The following is a 7,240-nucleotide window of genomic DNA, read 5'->3' on the forward strand; positions in this document are numbered from 1 at the left end:
GCAAGTGTAATGCATACATGTCAGTAAAGATATGAGGTGCTAAAACACTGTCACCCCGCTTCCTTTTCATCTTTAGGATCACCTCAGGTTGAGCACAGCTCCTCTCCAACTTGATAAAAAACCTTGGGATGCGACACACTGGTAGTGTATGTGTGTGTGTGGTGCATGTAAAAGGGTAAGAGACAGAATGTTAGAATAAAAATACTAAAACATTGTTGTTTTTCGAACACTTCCACATTTCCAGCAGTAGAATGAAATCTGAATATACATGGACTACTAAAAAAATTATGTAGTTATGTAGTTTAAATGCATTCTTAAGTCATGACTTACAGTGAAATAGGCCCATTATTTAATACTGTTCAATATGTAGTGTGTGAGTGAATGAGTGAGGGAATGAGAGCAATGTGTGCAGATTAAAAAATGTATATTTTATCACTGGGAGATTACAGGTTTGAAAACTAGTCATGCTTTCTGTGTGGAAAGCATGGCATACACTTTCACCTGTCAATCACAATAACGCTAGTCATTCAGGGCATCTGTGAACCCATGCATGCAGTAGAAAGCAGATCGAGATTTCCTCTATGGCTGTTCACCCTTGAAATAATAAACCGGAATCCTGGTTTATCTTGTTTCCTATTCACACTGCTCATACTTTACACAGAATTAACAGTTAATCCTTGCTATTCATAATCTGTGGTTTCACACTATACATTTCTAAACCATGGATTAACAATCATATTTGCGATTATAAATACAACATGTACTTGTTTTAAATAATAGCTTTGTCGCTTTTTTCAGTGAGAAAGGTCTGCTATTTTAATCCTGAGCAAGCATTGTTATCTTTCACAATTTTGTAATATTTTTTGGCATTTTTAAGTGTAGTATTCATGTAGTTGACCACTAATTTGTCTGTGTTGCTATGGCACACACATCCATGATGTTCAGTGTTTTGCTTTCTGATGGTACAGAGCCATGTTTGTTAAGTGTTGCTAGGTCTTGGTTTTTGTGTGATTGGTTGTCTGTTGTTAATTATCTATCCATAACTTTCTAACACTGCATCAGCCCACAGTGTAGACATTTGGCACTGTACTGCAGGGATCCTGCTTCAAAGCAGCATTTTATAACCCTTGGAAAAAATAAATCAGTGCTAACCCCACTTCTAAATTACAATTGTGAAATGTTCCTCTACCCGGGGTTAAAAGGGGGGGGTTAGAATGATGACTATACAGGGTTAAGTGCAGTGTGAAAAGCTCTTCTGTGTATCTTACACTGACCTGTGACACAGCCTGAGCAGCTATTCAAAAAGTTGTGGATTGCTGGCTTCATATTTCTCAGAGGAAACATGTTTTTGCCATCAACTTCCTGGTAGTGTGATGGGGAGAGCTGACTGGTGGGTGGGAATTGGCAGGTGATCAAATAGGGGAAAAATTGGGGGTGAAAATGCATTTAGTAACTAAAATGCTTTTTTCCTTTTATTTTGTAAGGAGTATAATACTCTCTCACTCACTCATTTTCTACCGCTTATCCGAACTATCTCGGGTCACAGGGAGCCTATCTCAGGTGTCATTGGGCATCAAGGCAGGATACACCCTGGATGGAGTGCCAACCCATCGCAGGGCACACACTCTCATTCACTCATGCAATCACACACTACGGACAATTTTCCAGAGATGCCAATCAACCTACCATGCATGTCTTTGGACCGGGGGAGGAAACCGGAGTACCCGGAGGAAACCCCCGAGGCACGGGGAGAACATGCAAACTCCACACACACAAGGAGGCGGGAATCGAACCCCCAACCCTGGAGGTGTGAGGCGAACATGCTAACCACTAAGCCACTGTTTTCTGTTTTTTTTTTTTCTTTTCCAGACTGTGCTTCTGATCCATTAGCTTTGATTTACTGTACATGCTCATATATTTACACCAATTTCAGTGAAACTGAAATTCTACACCGTACTAGTTTTAACCAAATAAATTTTTACTTATTGCCAAATTGACTATCTGATTTATTAAACTTACATTCACCTGATGCAAATTTTGCCTTACTCATCACAGTAAATATACAGCCAAAATATTCAACTGCTCTTTAATAAAACATTTATACAATACAGACAATTTTTGTTGAGAAGAATTCCCATGTGTTTGCCACCTACAGAGAGATGTTGTCATGCATCTTAGGGGAAAAAAACAGCCAACAAGGAAAGACTAATTGCATTGCCAGTAATTGCTTGGTTGTTTGTTTCTTTGAGAGGATTGTATGTCTTCTAAGTGCCTGTGAACAAAGAAAAAAGAAGAAAAACAAAACCACATTGACTTAATAACAGAGTATCCACATAGCCTGGTTTGTGCCCACATGCTTTCTTGATGTTGTTTTTGTCATATTATACCAACAGCTTTCCAATATTTGGTTCATACTCACTTACAATTTAGATATATGACTTGCAATCTATGATTGGGTGCGCAATTTATTGGGTTCTTTAGGCTAATTCTTTAGTCAAATGAATTAGTTCAAAACTCTGTGAGGAGAAAAGTCATGAATGAGCTTGTTATTGGTGAAGTGAGTGTACATTTTTGTAATGATTTACCCATCTGCACCAGTGTCACACAATAGTCAAAAACAGCTAGAGGCGTTGTGGTGACCAGCTGAGAACCCGCTTGCTTTATTCACACTGTTTTCTATTTCAGTATACCGCCGAAGGTGCCGTAGCTTTCCTACTGTAAGTCCTCATAAGAAAGTGTGAAAAATACATATATTTGTCACTGTAATAGGAAGTTGTTTATATACAGCAGTGTTTGACAAAGATAAAATTGTACTTCTTCACTACAGTCTGGATGACATGGGTGCAGTGATGTTTATCTTTCCTACAATCCCCAGCTTTATCCACCAATCAACTCCAATAATCTCAAAGATGTCAGAGGGGATTGAAACAAAAGAGACTCTGCCTCCTCACATATATCCTTCCATGGCTTTTGTGGTAACTTCAGTCACACAAAGGATTCAAAGGTAAATTTTCAGATGCTACAGCTACCCTACATCAGCTGTTGACTAGCTTATACCAATTTTTAATTGTGACTTATCTACCCAGTCACACCAATTAAATACAAATAGATAAGAAAAATATACTTCAATCACAACTTCCAGACAAAATCATGAAAGCTGATGAACACTGTGGTTCACTGGGTTTATCAAATGTTTGATAAAAAAAAAAGAAAAGAAAGAAAAAGTAAGAAAAAAATAAAAAATACAGGTGAAATTCAGTTGAATAGCTCAGTAAATGTTTATATCAAACACCAGAACTGAGAAAAACATGGTGAGAGGAAGCCTTTGGTAACTTTTGGCCTTTGGCCTTTTAGTCTCTGTTCAACCTAATAATCAGTAAAGCATCTTAGAATGCTTAGAAAGCTTAGAAAGCTTCTTTGCTTATGTTTTGCATATAAAAAAAAATTGACTTTTTCATTGTAACTTTGAACAAATGTTTTAAACTCATGGTATCTCAAGTACTGTATGTAACCTACTGAGCCAGCACTAATGTATTCAATGTTAGAGATTTAAGCACTTATATACGTCGTTCTGGATAAGGGCGTCTGCCAAATGCTGTAAATGTAAATGTAAAAGAATGACCAACATACTGAACCTTCTATTGGAGGTGCTACAACAGCAGAAGTCCAAGGTTTCACTCTTGTCAGCCAAGAATGTGAGGCTACAGTGGGTATTGTTTCTAAAACTGGGCAGTTCAAAGATCGGAAATATGTTGATTGACTTGATGTTTGGTGATTTCTGCTGTAAAATGCAAAGGGAAGGTACAGATTTTGCCATCAACAGCATAAATCAGTCAACTCAATCTGCCTTTCAGGGGTCGGGTTGTGGTGATAGTGATGTAATGAAGGGGAATATTTTATTGGCAGATATTGGGCCTCTTAATACCAATCAAGCGTAGTTTGAATGCCTACGCTTATAATCCTACAGTGATTATCTTTATCATTGTAATGTCTCATGCCATAAACCACAAATCAAACTGGTTCAAGGACCATGACAATAAGTTTAGTGTACTGTTTTATTCCTTGCAACTAAACCTCGTGATTATGACATTGAGACCTAATGGGATTCCCAACCTTATATTGGGTCTTATAACCATTCTATAATGTTTTATAATCAGTATTGCCACATCAACTATTGCATTTTATTATCATCAAATTAACATCACAACTAGAAATTAATAGAAATTGATCATGATTCTAATTACAACAAACCTTTTCACTGTTAAGCCATACTCAAACACACTGTACTGTAGGTGGCCACAATTTAATTTAAGTATTGATTCTGTTTTTGTTTTGTACAGCCATAGAAATAATATGGGGGAACTTTGAAACTTAAGGTCTTGTAATTATGAATATTTTGAAATGATTATTGCAATAATTGTTTTAGCTCACAAATCTGTTTAATGGAGTACAATCAGAAGTACAATTTCTATAGATTTTTAAGGATGTGTGTGTATGTGTGTATGCATGTGTATATACATTACATTTACATCAATCATTCATAACAATTAACCACTGGCAAATGAAGTGATTTTCTCATTACCTTAATACCTGTCAAAGGGTGGGATAATGAATAATGCTGAACATCAAAGCAGTTGGCCTTGAGACAACCTATGCCTAAAAATATAACACACCAGGAAATGATAAATAGTATGAACTCTTATTTGTACCTATCATTGTTTCATTAAAACATACAACATCCTTAATGCACAAGGAGCACTAATGTTCAAATTTAATTAGGGTCTATTAGGGTATGAGGTGTCCAGTCATAAGGAATTAATGCACACATAGCTGTTGATAATAATTGCAGAAGTATCAGAGCAAGCCTTTGTTGGATGTTACAAAGATTACAAGCCAATTTTGATTTTTCTTCTTAGCTACTAATAGAAACTCAAAATGGCCATTTTCTGTTTAAATTCCCAGTCCTTTAGAGTTCAGACTGGCTCTTGAAACATTTAATATTAAATATAAAGAAATATTGATTATAGAAATGTATGCAGTGCTTACATTATTAAAAGGTCTAATGATCTAGTAAAACTACTAACAATAATTTAATTTTAGCTTTTGGGACAAAGCCCAAAAATTATATATTATATCCTAAAGCAATTACGATTGTATTTCAGCCAAATGTATGAAAGATACCAAATAAAAATATTAAATGCAATTAATGGGCCAGGAGAATTAGGACAACATTTGATTTATTTTAAATGCTAAATGTTCAGTCAAGGGTTTCATGAAAGATGATTTAAAAAACTTTTTTGGATGTGAGCAATACATCGCAGTATAGTGAAGCACGTAAGTGTCTTAGTTAAAAGAGAATAAATTTGGTAGGAATTATTTGTAATATGCATCTTCCCTCAGTGCTATCTTTTAACCGTTTTTAAATTCTACTTTGCCCAAAGGTACAAGTAGCCTAATTACATTGTCCAGTTAGATGGAACAAATCCATTTATATTCCTTATTTAGTCTCTATCTTAGTCAAGAGAACACTAATCAATATAAGCTGCCTCTTGACCACCAAAACCCAAACACTATATTGCTACAACTCTGAATATTTACTGTTTGAGGTCTTATTTTTCCTTTTCCTGGTCAAATTTAACATCCTGATATGGTAATCTTCTCACAGTTCTATGTAATAATAATAGCCATTATTTTTACACTTACAAATTATAGAATACTAAAATGCATAAATTATGCTCTGGAAATGTAAACGTCCACAATCCTTGTGTTTCTATGGAGAATTTTCCATAGCAACACAAGCCTCTTCCATTTTAACTCTTCAACGGCTTTATTATTATTTCTGTGCTCTCTCTGGGAGGTGCTTGAAGTAGAGTTTATTTGTTGTGTTCTCATGTCATATATGTGGCAACAGACCATAGAAAATATGTTGTATCTGCTGCTCGCCATGACTCATTCTATGTGGATATGAAATAAAATCAGAACTACAGACTGTTTCTCACACACAGCTCTCTGCAACACAGTCACTTTCTTTTTTTCATGCACAAATTTATCCTTTGTGCCAGTTTTGTTTCCCAGTTCGACTGCATCCTGCATCCATTTTAATGACAAATGTTAGCAATGGAGATATAATTCATATAACTAATTTCCAGAAATGAACTGTCTTAATAACAGTTGTAATGTTTTCTAGTCATTTTCTTCATTACTATCAATTATTAAACTACATAACAAAATAGCATTTTCCTAACAACAGTTGATTATGGCCAACTACCATATTTTATCATACTGTCATATTTTGAACTATACATGTGGTCAAAGCCATTTCAGTGCGATCTGAAGGACCTGTGTGCTGCCTGAGGCACTTTTCAAAACTTAGTGTTGCAAAATACATACCTTGAAAGGAATAATAAACTATTATAGTTTGCTGTAGGTGCAATATTTGTTCATTCAAACCCAAGTGTTGTGTTGTGAATATATATCTGAAAGGTTTTGTAGCTCATTCATTTTATTTGTATAGCGCTTTTAACAATTGACATAGTCTCAAAGATGCTTTACAGAAGAATAGAAACAGAATAAAAATGGTAAAGTTTAAAATTAAGTTACTGTTTATTGCAAGGAAAAACTCCCTGAGATGATATGATGAAGAAACCTTGAGAGGAACCAGGCTCAGAAGGGAAGCCATCCTCATTTAGGTGACACTGGACAGTAAATAATGTAAATGTAAATAATGCCCTGTCTTCATCGGTTTATAGTCAAGTGGAATTGGGAAGCAAAGAGCTCCTGAGGAACTAATAGGTCAGAGTTCATTATAGACTTAACACTAATTCCTTCAGTATTCAAATGTTTACTGATGAAGACCCGAGCACTAAGCTGACCAGTGCATTGACAGTTCAAAGACAGTGTTAGATCACAGAGCCTTTTTTTTAAGTGTTTTAATCTTAATGGCCACTAAGACAAACATAGGTCAAAAGGAATATGAGATAATATGCAACTGAAAGTTGTGCAGGTAACTTTGAAACATCTTTTCAGTTTGTTTAGTTTTGTAACACACCAGAAAATGATAATGCAACTGCAGTACAGCAGATGCCAAAACACTTACAATCCATTTTGTTCACACCTCAGCCAGTTAGCTTCACAGTGTTAATCTCTAAAAAAGACTTACTATCAGCCTCTAATAAGCTTTTGCTTCATCCTGTTAAAAAAAAAAAAATCCCAAACCAAAATGTCTTGACAGGCATTTCAC

Source organism: Tachysurus vachellii, chromosome 20, assembly GCF_030014155.1.
Source record: "Tachysurus vachellii isolate PV-2020 chromosome 20, HZAU_Pvac_v1, whole genome shotgun sequence".
NCBI lineage: Eukaryota > Metazoa > Chordata > Actinopteri > Siluriformes > Bagridae > Tachysurus > Tachysurus vachellii.